At 35.6% G+C, this 16,261-nt stretch overlaps 2 long non-coding RNA genes across 2 annotated transcripts in view; one reads left to right on the top strand and one right to left on the bottom strand.

Moving 5' to 3' along the window:
- LOC138917326 (uncharacterized) overlaps positions 1-16,261 on the bottom strand; it is an 82,585-nt gene that overhangs the window by 61,139 nt on the left and 5,185 nt on the right. The window lies entirely within an intron of this gene.
- LOC111767874 (uncharacterized) overlaps positions 14,672-16,261 on the top strand; it is a 158,025-nt gene continuing 156,435 nt past the window's right edge. Inside the window, exons 1-2 of the long non-coding RNA XR_011425160.1 lie at positions 14,672-15,402; positions 15,693-15,783. This is a non-coding gene — a long non-coding RNA (uncharacterized lncRNA). The remainder of the gene's footprint in view (positions 15,403-15,692; positions 15,784-16,261) is intronic.

The following is a 16,261-nucleotide window of genomic DNA, read 5'->3' on the forward strand; positions in this document are numbered from 1 at the left end:
AAAAGTCTAACAAGATTAGACAGTGATGAATTATCCTTCCATATTGTCTCATCCCTTGCTTATAGTCTTCATCAGCCTACATTTCTTCCACTCGTTCTTTGATGGAGAATATTAATTTTCTCAGTCTAACCTAAGAGTTAGAAAACACCTTCAAATTTTCCCATTACAAGTGAATTATTGGCCTTCTCTCTAGAACTTCTGGAGCCCTAAATATAAAATTATTAAAATGTTATTAAAGTTTTCTGCATCATACATTTTTATAAATGGCTTTCAAAATTTGAACATTTAAATACAATATAATTATTACAATGATTATAAACATATTGGTGACATTCTTCACTAGCAGCTAAGTAGCCAATATTGTCTAGAGACAATATATCAAAGAATGATGTCAGAGAAAGTATGCAGAGAAGTTTTGTTCCACATGCAAAAATATCAGCTGTAGCATTCAAAACCATCTTCATGCCATTCATCCAAGAATGTATCAAGAAGACCAGCTAACATATATTTAGATTAATCTAGAAAGTTACCAAAGCAAGGATTACTAAAGCAGGGAACAGATAGAAATAATAACAAAGAAAGATTACAATTTAGAAAATCATTATTAATTAAATGTCTTTTTTATATGTATGTGCCCCTAAAATATGTTGAATTAGGGTGCAAAGCCCTGCTTCATATTGTGGGGACCTGGATTTGGCCACCCCAAGATATGTCTCTTGGCATGAGGATTATTTGAGGCTGATTGCTTTTGATAAACTGGGACAGGGAAGGAGGCTCTGAGGGATGGAACTTGCTTGCCCTTTGTTAGGAGACATTTACATTTGTAAGGAAATCTCTATCTGTAAAGGTGCCTCCCTCTCTGTACCAGGAAGAGAGGGGAGATGACCTTGTCTCTAGAAACTCTTAATCAATGCCGAAGGCAAGGACTTAAATCTGCATTTGTTTATCGTGCTCGTCTGGTAACCTCCTGTAACTGACTTCCCTCCCCCTCCCAACGTTGGCATTTCTTTAAGGATTAAGCATCTTTCCTTAGGCTAGGAACTGATTGCTGCGCTCACCTGTGACCACCCAGCTGTGGTCTTGCCTCCTGCTATGCCCACTGAGATAGCAGACCCACTATCTGCTGTGTCCATCAAGCGCTGTGCTGACAGGGCAATCTTGTGACTATTGTGGGAGGGACATTTCAATATGTGAAATATCCTGTTTGGGGGTATATAACCACTCTGTGCACCCCACTTCTTCGGTGCTCTTTCTTCCTTCGGGAAGAAAGGCCCAGGGCCGTGGTCCTCATTAAACTTTGTTTAATTTTCTCTTGCTATTCGTCTCATGTGAATTTAATTTGTTCTCTGGCCAGACGAACCCACATTAGGTAGAGGAAAAGTCTTCCTCCCCTACAATATTAAACACTGTTTTTAGAAATATTTTCATCCATTAATCAGAAAGGAAAAAGAAATCAGTTGTAGGCTTGGGAGTAAAAATTTTCAACACACAAGCACTACTTGTTGGTTGTGTTGTTGTTTTAGTTTTTTGACCGTCATGAAATTCATGTAGAAAGATCCTCAGTTCATACTCACTTTCAGTATTGTCCCATGAACAATTTTCAATGCTTTATTTTATCTCTCCTCTTTCTACTATACTTAATTCAATTTTTATACCCTACTCCTCCTGACTGTACATAGGCAATCAATTAGAAATAGTTAGTATTCCTTTCATACCTATTTTACATTAAAGGTTCTGGCTGTAAAGTTTCTTTTACCTAAAATGATGCTTTTGCAAACTATTCATGTTTTATGTAGGTAGATTTTTTACCGAAACCAAAGTGGTTCTGCCTCCTGGTGAGTTAAATCAGACTCTCCACCAGAAGTAGTTGTCTTGCAAAGAAAAGTATATTTGCAGCAAATAGGAGTCCATGTGCAATCATTTCCAAAGTCATAGTGCCCTGGAATAAAAGGAAGCATGGAGGTTTTATTTCAGATGGGGAACGAATATTCAAAAGGGAGATGTGGGTATTTGTTTGTGCTGGCTCAACTGGAAACATGCTTCCACATTCATTGCAGATTATACTATTAAGGCCTAAATTCTTCCTGGAGAGGAGATTTTAGCATTAAAGATAAGGCAAAGGTCATAGGCATAGCTCTTGTGGTGAGTCTTGGTCTGGTTCAGGGTCGTTAGTGATTGTACCTCCTTAACATAACAAAAGGGAAAAAAAAAAACAATTTGGAAAAACAGCTAAATGCTTCCAAACCCATCCTTGAGTTCCTTGGGGCAGATAGTCAGTGATAGATTCATTTCCTTTTACCACTGCTGAGTAATCAATCATCACATTCGTCATACTTCAGTCAAGAATTCCAAGAAGCTTGACATAAAACACTAGGTATCTGCTAAGAGAAGAATTCTGAACTGAAGAAGCAGAGTTTCAGATGAAAATTTTTGTGCAAGTCATTTATTGAGGGAATGCTCCTAGGAGAATCTTGTAAGGGAGTGAGGAAAGCAGGTAAAGAAGTGGTTACAGGATTCATCCAGCCTCAGCCTGATCCCAAGGAAGCTCTTGAATGTGAATTACAATTCAGAGATTGCCCTGCCCTAAGGCAAAGAATCTGGGTTATTTAGCCCCACATCAGTCAATCAGTAGACTAATGGATGGCACTTGAGACAGAACTAGGGGAAGGAGAATGGGAAAGCTGGGTGTGGAAACCTCCCAGGCACCTTCTGAGTTGGAAACTTCTGTCTACCAAGGTACATCCTCTGGAGAAAAGTGCAGGTGTCAGCTTTTAGTGACCAAAACCTGTGGTAGCTGTGGGATGAGTACATAAACCTGTAAAGGGGAGATGGTCAGGGCATCAATAGCATGCTGCAATTACGTTGCTTATATCTCTTTATTATCAAAACAATAATAGGATGGATATTCTTGTTGGTATTCCCTTTTGCACTGTTGCAAGCATTTTCCTGAATTATATGCCTAGGAGTGGAATTGCAACACTGCCTTTTTTTTTTTTTTTTTGCAACACGATTTCACTGAAATCTGCTAAAGAACATATTAACTGTTAAATCATTTACACTACTGCCAGCAGTGCCTGAGGATTTCTATATTATCCTACATCTTTGCCTGCACATCGTTTTTTAATTTTCTAATTTTGAAAAATATGATGGCGTTAAATTATATTCCAGTATGGTTTTAGTTTTTCAAATAACTACTGAGCTTGAGTGACACTACATGTAGATATTGGGTTACCTTTGTATTAATTATGTATTCACAATTTGACTATTTTTTTCCAAAATTTGTGGGAATTCTTTGTAGAAATTCTAGATATTGAAGGCAAAATAGGAAGTTTCTAATTCTTGTGTCTCCACTCAAATATTCAGATGGCCATCAGTCAGCATAAAACATGTAAGCAACAGAATATTGTCACCATTGTTGATTTCCTTTAACTTCCTTTAGATGGGGTTTATATTACTATTTTTCAAAGTAGAAACTGTCTCTTATCCCAAATTGAACTTGGTTGTATCTTTTCATTTCAAAGGACTATATCCATTTGGTTGATAGAAATAAAAAAAGAGTAATGACCCATTTTTCTTTGGCAGCAGTAGCAGCTTGCATTAATATAGAGAACTTCAATCAGTCTAGAAATGACAAGCCTTGGTCAGACAATATACAAGGCTTTGTAAGTGTATGGATCAAGCATTTAAAATATATTTGTTGACAATGTGGCAAAATTCAATTCTTTTAAGAATTACCTGAGGGATAACTCATTTTTACATCCATATTACGTGGAGGCATGGTATTCGAGGATTTCTTAAAAAATATAGCAAAAGAGAAAAATGGCTTCTTTACAAATCTTTCACTAATTATTGACATGTAAGATACGTTAGAATATAAATTTATATAGCACAGTATTTTTATTCCATTTTACATTAGAGTGAACTGGGGCTTAATAAGGTAAAATCAGGCTTATAGGATCAAAGCCGGCATTCAAATCTAAATGTATCCGGGTGAAAGACTGTCCTAACCACTCCCCTGCCCTACCATTCCTCTTCTTTCAGAGGACTGAGATGGATGGATCCAGGCTGACTGGAAGCGTGGTTCAAGAGAGTGATTTGAGGAAAAGAAATCCATTGCATCACTCTATCCCCTTTGGGATTCAGACTACTGATTCTTTGTAACTTGAGCAAAGATTCTTTGCCCAGGCAGTCTAAGAAGGAACTTTTTGTTTTAACTTTTAAGGCACCACGTTTCCTTGTCACAAATTCTCTGCCAGAGCACAGAAAAACTATGACAATTTTCAGTTTTTCCCATGACACTTGTATAACTTTGAACCAAAATCTGAAAAAGAAAGTATATAAAAGAAAATATTGATCTATCTTATTTATTGGTTCATAGTCTTTAAAAATAATTCAGCAGAAATTTTGAGAGACTAATCTACTATGATGTAATAGAATGTAAGAATGGGCCAATATAAAGAAATCTGTTATAAATTTCATCTCATCTCTATGGATATTTCAAAAACTATTTCCAAAATTGTAAAAAAAGTAAAAATGGGGGCCAGCCCCAAGGCCTAGTGGTTAAGTTTGGGGCTTTCTGCTTTGGTGGCCTGGGTTTGGTTCCCAGGCACGGACCTATACCACTCGTCAGTGGTCCAGAGGAAGATTGACAACAGATGTCAGCTCAGGGCGAATCTTCCCCAAACAAAAAAAAAAAAAAAGGAAGATTGGCAGCAGATGTTAGCTTAGGGCAAATCTTCCTCAGCAAAAACAAAAAAAAGTGAAAATGGAACAAAAGTTCACAGTAAACTAAAAAAAACTGTTACATGAAAAGTAACATAAATGTAAAATAATAATAAAGATATTACTTATTTTTGAAAACTAAAAAGCATCCCCATTAAACTCCACAATAAAAATGGAATCCCTTACCACTACTATTTTAAATTTTATGAATTTTTAAACAATAAAATAGAAGATCTGGAAATACTGATATAAGTTTAACCACAAAAATTAATAGTACACAAGAGAAATTTCAATCAGATCCATATTAATATCCTTTAAAGAAAGGACAGATTATTCTATAAATGGAACAGCAATGATTGTTTGTTTTAAATGATAAAATTTTCCTTCTCAATTTATACAAAATGTATTTTAGACAGATTTAATACTGAAACAGAAGAGAATCATAAAATAATTAGAACACAGCTGAATGATTCTTATCTTTAAATGGGGAAACCATCTCTATTCATAAAAAGAAGGAAGAAAGCAGTAGCGGTTGATAAAAAATAAAAATTACAATTTCTGTATGTCAAATGATGCTATAAACAAAATTACAATGCAAGTGGCAGCCTTGTCTCCAGCTGTCAAAGAGCTCCTATTGACTTGAGTGTTCTGACCAATAAACCAGGCCTGAGAGGCAACCACAAAGCAACAACATGGGTGAAGGGGCCAGACTTATGCTGAGACGGTTCTTTTTGACCCCACTTAACAATGGCAGTTGCTCTTGAAATGCAACAGTGACCACACCCACAGCCAGTGAGTACCTTCTGCTACCCAACAGCCAAAATTCTTGGAATAAAAAAGTCAATGGCAGATGTCTACTTTGCTAATTAGAGCATCAGATCAATAAACAGCTCTAATTCCCTAATCCATCTTTCAAATCCCCATTGAAATGGCTGTGCCTAGAAGTGCAATGTGGAAAACAAACTTTATTTCTTTATCAAATATACTGAATTCTACTCTCTACTTTTAATGGTAAAAATTGGAACCAAAATGCATTAATAATCCCTAAACTGATGAGTTTCAAAAGGACCAGAAGGATTTGACTTGATACTAGGAACAAATGTTAAATCTGCTGAAATCAAGTGTAAAAACAAAGTGAAGTAGACCTCCAAAATTGTCAAATCTAAATACATTAAATGTGGCTTTGGGCATATGAAGACCTAAAACATTATCTTGGAAATAAAAATTTTAAAACTCGCCTTTATCTACCAAAAAAAGGAAAGGGCTATGGAATGAAGACAATTTCCACTCTGGTTCATTAAATCTAAAAGGCCATAAATAATTAGATGATATCAAAATTTCTGTATTTCTTTACTAGATATATATTTGGAAAGGAAGCACTAGATTTTAATGTACATCTTATAGAATTGCTTCAGCATTACTGATTTAATGCTGAAATATCTAGACAAATTTTTTCTCTTTTTTTTTTTTTTGAGGAAGATTAGCCCTGAGCTAACTACTGCCAGTCCTCCTCTTTTTGCTGAGGAAGCCTGGCCCTGAGCTAACATCTGTACCCATCTTCCTCTACTTTATATGTGGGATTCCTACCACAGTATGGCGTGCCAAGCGGTGCTATGTCCGCACCTGGGATCTGAAGTGGCCAACCCTGGGCCACCGAGAAGCAGAACGAGTGAACTTAACTGCTGCGCTGATACCAACCCTGATATCAGTTTCCCCACATTAAACCTAGCGTATATGGGGTTAAAACCAAAACACTCATTCCCTGCTTACTTTCTGGCTTCCTGGCTCCAGAATCCACTATCCTCCATGGAGACAGACACCGCCAAGGACAAGCACCTGGATCATCTCCTCCTCGCAAAGAGATACAGGCTGTTGGGAAACTGCTGACCAGCAAGGTCACGGGCTCCCTCCTCTCCACAAGTGCCTCAAGGCCAAAGACAGACTGCTGGGAAAGCTCCAACATGCAAGGCCATATGCTCCCCATCACCTACCTAAAACCCCAAATAAAAACCCTTCCTTTTAGCTATTCGGAGAGTTTGGGATTTCAGCGTTAGCTGCCCTCTCTCCTCATTCAGCACTGTGCAAAAATAAAATTCCTACTTTCTTCCACCACACCCGGTGTCAGAGATTGGCTTGCTGCGCAACGGGTGAGCGAACTCACTTCAGGTTCTGTAACAGCGCCACTGGGCCTGCCCCTAGACAAATTTTAATATCTAAAGTTTCTCTCCTCTTCTGGGAGCTGTATTTCTCTGGGGTTTTGAATTAGACATTTCATTTGACATGCCATATACTAATTGGCACGTGCTAGAGCAGTGATTGATTGGAATCTTCAACAAATTCAAGTATGATTAATAAATCTGCCTTAAACACGATACAGTCAAAAGGTAGACAATTCCCATCTAACAAAAACATGTCAGATTCTTTGAGCCACCATGTTTAATCTAATGCTAAGAATTAATCTAACTCCAAATGCTGCTTTTTATTTCTCTAAATGTAGAAGAATTGTAGCAATTTAAAGATGGTCCATTTTGAAGATATATTTGAATCTTTTTGAAAGGAGCCAGCATCTGGAGGAGTCAAAAATGAGGCAAATCGAGTATTTGGAAAATGAAGACTGGAAGCTCACCAGTATTATTAAGTTCAAAAACTCTTTTATACTCCTATAAATTTTATACAACTTTACAAATTAGAATGTCCACAATTGGAAGACATTCTATTAGTCAATATTTTCAGATATTTAAAACTGACTATGTAGGCTAAAATCAGGTGGATTCTGAAAAGTAAAACATTACACATTCTTCTATGCACAGGAAACTTTTAAGAACTAAATTCCAAATGAAGACATTGGTTCACAGAGTCCCAAGTTCATGTTTATATGGTCCAGTCTTTGACATGTCCAGAGTAGTTTTAAATTCCTAAAGAAACTAGATATTTTCCATCCATATATCCAACCCAGAAACAAGTCAATCATATGAATTTCAAGTTACTGTCTATACTGAACATTCCTTTATGCTTCATATTATGTGCACTTTATCTGTTTTGGATTATACCTCGTTTTCGTCTGCTTATACCATGATTCTTTGAAATTTTCACAATTTAGAATTTATTTGCATTAATGACAAAATATCTAAAAAAGGAGCAGTTGAAAAATGAAAATGACATAGTAGGATAGATTTGCAACATGTTTGACAGATAAATATTTGCAATATTAAACATATTTGTGGGAATTGAAATAAGAACAATTTGAATACCTGAATTAGGAGACAGGCCAAGTTCACAGATGGGAAATTAAAAAATAAATACTAATGTCAAAAAATAATTTTAAGAAATTATTCCATTTTACTACACAACAAAGAAATTCAAATGAGAACTATGAAATACAAGTTTTTTTATCCATCATGTTGGAAAAGTTTTAGACTCAATAATTATACCAGTATGTGCAAGAGTGCTGTAAAATTGGCATTTCCACATACTGTTGGCGAGAGTGTGAAAAGGCATAGTGTTTTATTGAGGAAAATTCAGGTATATACATAAAAAATTTTAAGGTTGGTCTTATCTTTTCATCCAAATATTTTACTCCTAAGAAATAAAAATAGGGCTATATGATACATTTTTGAAAAATGTGTTTATTAAAGATGTCCTCTTAATAAAAGGAAACTTTGGAAATGTAGCAGGGAATAAAATAAGAGTACTTCTACCATTTTTCAGTGAACAGAGTGAAAATTATTTTTTTTAAGAAGTTGCTGTTGATATTCCAATTTCAATTTAAAATTATACCTGCAGAGTACTTCATTGTGGATGTTACATATTTCATTCCCTATGAAGGGTCAATTTATGCTTTTAACCCTTAATTATTTAAAATAATGTTGCAATGAATATCTTTGTGTAAAGGCCATTTTGTATTCTTGCAATTTGGTAAAAGTTTCTGAAAATGACATTGTTGGATCAGAGGGCAAATAAACTCCTTATTTTTATGCATTGAACAGTCCTCTCCTTATGAATTGTACCATTTTGAGTCCCTTGCAGACAAATATAATTCCTGTTTCCCTGCAGCTTTGCCAAAAAAGGTTTTCAAACTTTTAAATGTTCCTAAATGTGACGAAATTTTCTTTTATTTTTTCTTTCTTTTTTATTTTTTTGCTTACTATGGGCAATAGTGGGCATTTTTAAAATATGATTTTAAAAGACTTTTGCATTTATCATTCTGTGACTTATTTGTTCTTACATTTTGCCCATATTTTAATGAAATTGTTGATTTTTGACTTTATAATTTCTATGACCTCTGTATTATAGGGATATCTCATTTTGTCTCTGAGATAAGTTACAAATATTTTTCTCATTTTGTCACTTGCCTTGCCAAAGTTTTCTTTTCTTATTCTTTCTCATTTCTCTGGTTCTACCACCAGACAATTCTTTATTTCTTCTAAGTTATGAGTCATAGGAGGATTTTTCTCTAATTCTAGGTTAAAAGGAATTTACCTATTAGTTTCTTCCAGTACATTTCTGGTTTTACTTTTTTCCTTTGAATTAAAATTCCATTTTGAATTTATGCTGATTTTTGATATGAGGATTAATTTTAACTATTTCCATGAAAATATAAAGTTGTTACAATATTATTTGTATAAAAGTCTATCTTTACTGGTTTGAAAGGTCATCTTTACCATATTCTAAATTTCCTTCTTTTTGGGGTCTATTTTTGCCTGTTTTTATTCTGCTTCATGCTATATATCTACGTTCCAAAACATAACATTCTCTTAGTTAGAGGTAGAATTAATCTGTTCTCATTGCTCCTTTTTAAGGATTTCTTGACTTTTCTTGCTACTACTTTTTCATATAAACTTGGTCAACTTAATCAGTTTCAGGAAGAACTCTTAAAAAACCTAACAGTATATTTGTTGGTGTTAGATGAAATCTATAAATAATCATCTTTATGATCCTGAGTCTTCATACATAAGAAAATAATATTCTTTTTCATTTGTTCAATTCTTCTTTTGTGACTTTTAGAAGTAGGTGATAGTTTGCCTTATATAGATATTATATACATACTTCTTAAGTTTATGCCTAGATTTATTTTCCTATTACAACTAGAGTTTTCTAGCATTCATTTAATTGGCTATCTGTCTATTTGAAGATTATTGATTACCAATATAAGATATTTTTAAGTATATTTCTACTGTGAAAGAAGAATAGCACCTAGTTGTGGTATTATACTATAGTTTTGCAAGATGTTACTATCGGGGGATACTAGGTAAGGGTGCAGGTATTTATTTCTTACAATTGCATGTGAATCTATAATGATTTCAAAATAAAAATAGTTTTTAAAAAGGGATATTTATATTGGACTTTAATTTGTCATATACTTATTATCAGGACTAATTTAGATACTGCATGTTTAAGTAATTTTCAATATCCAAAATATTATAGAGATATAAGATACAATTATTATTACATATTTTTCTCTAACAGCCTAAAATTTATGGAGCATTGAGTCTACAATTTAGAGAAAGACCATTATCTCACTCAGGCCGTTCCAAAGTTTTTCTCTCAGATATTTGTCAGGCACATATGCAATGAATGGAGCAGGAATATCTCCTGGTACAGTTTCAGTATTTCCTAAGATAAGACCATAATGATTTGGAAAATTAAATATTTATGCAAAAACATTAAAACCATAAGTATTTTGTAGTGGCAATAACATTTATAAGCAAGATGCAAGTCCTAGAATCTGTGAAAAAAGTATTAAGAAACAAAACATAAAAATTACTGCAAAGCAAAAATACTATGAAATGGTAACATAAAATACAAAATAGAGAGGGAATTTCAGTTTAGGTGGTAGACTTAATATAACCAGAGTTTGAACAAATCACAAAGAGAAAAAGATCAACAGCTAAATGGAAAATATAAAAGAGACATGATTTGTATCAAAATGAGGGTGAGATATTGCTTTTCTTCTACCACATTGTTAAAGTACAATGTTTGATGACACAGTATTCCGAGGGTGTAGACAAACTGTTCACTCCCATTGTTGTAAATGTACATTGGTCTGACAAGTTTGGAGAGCAATTTGGTAATATCTACCAAAATGTACAATCATGATACACTTTGATCTAGCAATTTTAATTCTAGTTTTTTTATCATATAAAATAAACTTATAAATGTTCCTGAAAATATATTAAATTTTCTTCATTGCTGGATTGTAATATTAAAAGACTGAAAAAATATTAAATACTTTGCAATAGGGAATTGGTTATATTCACAGAAAGAAATACTATGCAGTTACTAAAAATTGAGATAAATCTCTACACCGAAATGAAAAAAATTGCTAAATGCATCCTTGAGTGAAGAAAGCATGTTGCCAAATAATGTATGACACATAAAATTGGTATTTGTATTTTACAGATGTGCATGTACCTGTACATATACACAATATAAGAAACTGTTAGATTGCTTAGATATGGGAGGAAGACTTAAGGGTATGGGATGGGATGAAAACATTTTTTGGTATACATTTTTAATATTTGAATTTTTCTTATGTATTTTATTTTTCTAAAATATAATGAAATATTAAAATAGGAAGACTTGTGATATCAGTTTTGACAAAATCTCCACAAAAAGGAGGCCAAATTCTCTCATACAGACAGTCCCCAACCTATGACGGTTAGGCTTACAATTTTTCAACTTTACAGTGGTGTGAAAGTGAAATGCATTCAGTAGAAACTGTACTTCAAATTTTGAATTTTGTTTTCTTTCCCCAGGTTGGTGATATGTGGTATGATATTCGGTAAACAACTGATACACCTACAACCATTCTCTACACATACACCCATTCTGTTTTTTACTTTCAGTACAGTATTGCGTAAATTACTTGACACATTCAACACTTTATTATAAAATAGGCTTTGTGTTAGATGATTTTGCCTAACTCTAGGCTAATGTAAGTGTTCTGAGCTCAGAACACATGCTCAGAACAGCTAGGAAAAGCTAGGTAAAGTTCAGCTAGGCAAAGCTATGATGTTTGGTAGGTTAGATGTATTAAATGCATTTTTGACAAGATATTTTCTTTCTTTCTTTCTTTTTGTTTTGGAGGAAGATTAGCTCTGAGCTAACTACTGCCAATCTTCCTCTTTTTGCTGAGGAAGACTGGCACTGAGCTAACATCCATGCCCATCTTCCTCTACTTTATATGTGGGACGCCTATCACAGCATGGCTTTTGCCAAGTGGTGCCATGTCTGCATCTGGGATCTGAACTGGTGAACCCCAGGCTGCTGAGAAGCGGAACATGCAAACTTAACCTCTGCACCACTGGGCCAGCCCCCTTGACAAGAAATTTTCAACTCACAATCGGTTTATTGGGACATATCCCCATCCTAAGTTGAGGAAGATCTGTATTCCAAAATAAAGTGCTAGACTACATAAAGAAGACTTGCAGCAGAGATAACTAAGAACTGGTTTTATAATCCATATCTAGAGAGGGGTTTTATGTCAGAAAAAGGATTTCTTGTTTCTTTCTTTCTTTTTTTTGCTGAAGAAAATTTGCCCTGACCTAACATTCACTGCCAATCTTCCTCTTTTTGTATGAGAGCCACTGTCACAGCATGGCCACTGACAGAAGATTGGTGTAGGTCTGAGCTCGGGAACTGAACCCAGCCCGCTGAAGTGGAGCAAACCAAACTTAACCACTAGGACACCAGGGCTGACGCAAGGATTTCTTCAAAGACAATTTTAAATGTGTAGGTGGGGTGGGAGAATCTTTCTTGCAACTTCAAGTCACTTGAGGAGGGTTTCTATGGGACTTCTTAGAGAGCTTGCTCTCTTCAGTTTGGAGAATACAATGAGATCATGTCTGATTCACTTAAGGAACTGAAAGGCCAGATGCTGCATCTGGAGCCACGCGCTCCAATGGCAAAACAAGACATAGCTCTGTTTGCTCTCAGAATTTGATGGACATTTAAATGGTGAGACCTCAGCAAAAAGAATGTGGATGGAGTTGTGTCAAATGCTCAATAGATGAGGGAAGAAATATGAGTGACTCCCTTTTGATGATGAATTACCCACGTCCACTTAGGCAGAAGGAGACAACTGTGAAACAAAGGAGACCATGCATCTGGGGTCTTAGAATTGGAACTTGGGGAACACAGGTTCCAGCAGCAGCCAGAAATGTGACCCCCTGAGGAGTAAAAGTCAGGAGTTTTTATTAGCAAAAAGGAGAGCCCAGGACAATTACCTCAGTTGTTTGTTTAAGATTTATGATTGGGGGTAAATTTATGTTACAGTTCACCGGCTTACTCAAGGACATATTATTGCTACCAGAAAAAGTATACTTTTGTGCAGTACTCAGAAAGTCATTTCTCAGCAGATAACTCCCTTTTGGCAAGTTATCAAGGTCAGCACAGTTTCATATTTCTAACAAGATGGAGGGAGACCAGCGTACAAAGTAGACTCACTGCTGACAACTCGTTTCACATCCAAGATCAAAAGAACTTCTGGTGCATGTTTCCCGGTGTTGAGCTCTTCAAAATTACAGTGAAGGCCCAACACTTGATAGAACATCAGCTCTAAACACTTGATGAGTGTTGATAGATACATACAGTCATGTGACCACCATTCTAATGAACACACAGAAACTTTCAGTCATCCCCAAAGTTCCTTCACTGCCCTTTCCTAATCAATCCGTCCCACACTCTGGCCCTGAGCGACCAAAGATCTGGTTTCTATTTAACCACAGATTGTTTCTGCCTGTTCTAAAACTTCATATAATAGAGGCCAGCTAGACTCTTACCCAAAAGAAATCATAAAATATCTAGCAAGTCATTGTCTCAAAGACTGGAGGGTTGCATGGGGAAGATGAAAGGTACAGGACAAAGATTCTATTAGTCTAGGCTGTGTTAGAGAATGAACAGTAAGCATAAGTTTATCCTTTACACATGGTGACTTCCCAGGAATATTGAGCCAAACTAGTGGGCATAAAATATGTTTTAACATTTTAGTTAAGTAAATGGTTCTTTTGCCTACTTGCTAGTCATAGTAGATTAAAAATATCCATTTTTTGGACTTCACTTTTTCCCGAAGTTTACCTCCCATTGCACTCATATAAAAATAACACATTTGCACCAGGCATAATCTAATTAGCTGATTAATTTCAACAAAGGTTTAGAATACAGTACACTATAAAAAGAGATATAAACAGCAAGATTCTAAATTTGTTGATCTATTCGAGATGTGAGTCCTTTGTCAGATAAAAGCTTTGCAAGTATTTTCTCCAAGTCTGTAGCTTGTCTTTTCATCTCTTAATTGGGTCTTTCACAGAAAAAAAGTTTTTAAATTTGATGAAGTCCAATTTTTGACTTTTTTTTATTTTATGGATGATTTCTTTGATGTCTTGTCTAGGAACTGTTCACCAAGCCCTAGATCCAGAAGATGTTCTCCTATGTTATCTTCTAGAAGTTTTATAGTTTTATGTTACATATTTGAATCTATGATGGTTTTTTGGGGCACATTTCTTTTTTCCTTTTTGGTCTATGGATATCTACTTGCTCCAGCGCCTTTAGATTAGAAGACTACTATTTTTTCATTAAATTGCTTTTGGATCTCTGTCAAAAATCAGCTGGCCATACTGAGTTGGCACTATTTTTGGGTTGTCCCTTCTGTTTCACTGATTTATGTGGCCATCCCTCTGCAATACCATGGTCTTGATTATTGAAGCTACATAATAAGTCTTTATTGAAGCTACATGATAAACCTTGAGATCAGGTGGAATCATCTTTCTAATTTATCCTTTTTTTTTTTTTAAGATTTTATTTTTTCCTTTTTCTCCCCAAAGCCCCCCGGTACATAGTTGTATATTCTTCGTTGTGGGTCCTTCTAGTTGTGGCATATGGGACACTGCCTCAGTGTGGTTTGATGAGAAGTGCCGTGTCCACGCCCAGGATTCCAACCAACTGAAACACTGGGCTGCCTGCAGCGGAGCGCGTGGAATTAACCACTCCGCCACAGGGTCAGCCCCTAATTTATCCTTGTTTTTAAAATTATTTTGATATTCTAGTTCCCTTACATTTCACTATGAATTTTAGTATGGTCTTTATATCTACAAAAAATCTTGATGGAATTTCTGATAGGAATTACATTACAACTGTATATAAACTTGAGGAGAATTGATTTTTTTACTATGTTGAGTTTCAATCCATTTAAATAGTATGTCTCTCAATTTATTTAGATACTATTTCATTAGTATTTTATAATTTTCAATATGCGAGTCCTGTGACTGTTTTGTTAAACTTACACAAAAGTATTTCATGTTTTTTGAGTTACTGTAAATGATGTTCTGTCTTTTGTTTGCTTGTTTTCTAAGTCCTGGATGCCGCGTTCTTCTTCGGCTGCCTCAGGCTGGGAAGGGAGGAGGGATGTCAGGAGGGCTAGGAGGGCTCGGTACCGCCCCGGCCCACACAGCTGCGCCATAACTGGCTCCACCTGACCTGGAGCTGCCGGTCAGCCGCTAGGATCTCAGGATCAGGTGCGAGAAGACCCTTGCTGTGCATGCGCACTGGAGCGCCTGGCGGTGAGGAGCTGGCGCTCGCACCAGGTCGGCGAGGTGGTGGCCGGGTCTTCAAGCCGGTTTCAGGGAAGTCTCCGGGGAGCCCTTTCTGGGACCTTCGGTGTGCCCACACTCTATAAACCCGTGGGTAAGTCAGTTGGCTCTTAACTCATCTCTTTGCCCCTAGCGACAATGCTATTGTGTTTTTTTATTTCAGTTCCCAAGTACTCATTTCCGGGATCTAGAAGTTCAATAGGTTTTCATGTGTTGATCTTGTATACTGTGGCTTTGCTGAATTAACTTATTAGTGCTAGGAATTTGTTTATAGATTCTTTGGAATTTTCTATGTAGACATATCTGCAAATACAGAGGGGTTTATTTCATCTTCTCTAATTCTTATGCTTTTATTTCCTTTTCTTGCTTTGTTCTGCTGTTTAGAACTTCGAGAACTATCTTGAAGAGCAGTGATGACTGTGGGCACCCTTGCCTTTTTCCTGATCTTTGGTGGGAAAATTTCAGCCTTTCATGAGTAAGTGTGATATTTGCCGAAAGTTTTTGCTAGATGTTTTTTATCGACTTGTGAAAGTCCCTCTATATCCCTATTGTTCTGAAAGTTTTTGTCATGAATGGGTATCAGTTTTTTTCCGAATGCTCTGTCTGCATCAATTGATGTTTTCATGTAATTTTTCTTCATTAGCCTGTTGATATAATGGATTTCATTGATTTTCCAATTTTGAACTAGCTTTGTATACTTGAAATAAACTCCACTTGGTCATGATGTATAATTTTTAATATATTACTGAATTATATTTACTAATATTTTTTTAAGAATTTTTACACCTAGGTTCATGAGGTCTGTATTTTTTACATCTAAGTTCATGAGGTCTGTACTTTTCTCTTTATGTGTTATCTTTCTTTGGTTTTGATAATACTGCTTTCATAAAATGAGTAGGAAAGTGTTACCTCTTTTATTTTTGGGAAAGATTGTCTACAATTGCTGTCAATTC

Source organism: Equus caballus, chromosome 14, assembly GCF_041296265.1.
Source record: "Equus caballus isolate H_3958 breed thoroughbred chromosome 14, TB-T2T, whole genome shotgun sequence".
Lineage (NCBI taxonomy): Eukaryota > Metazoa > Chordata > Mammalia > Perissodactyla > Equidae > Equus > Equus caballus.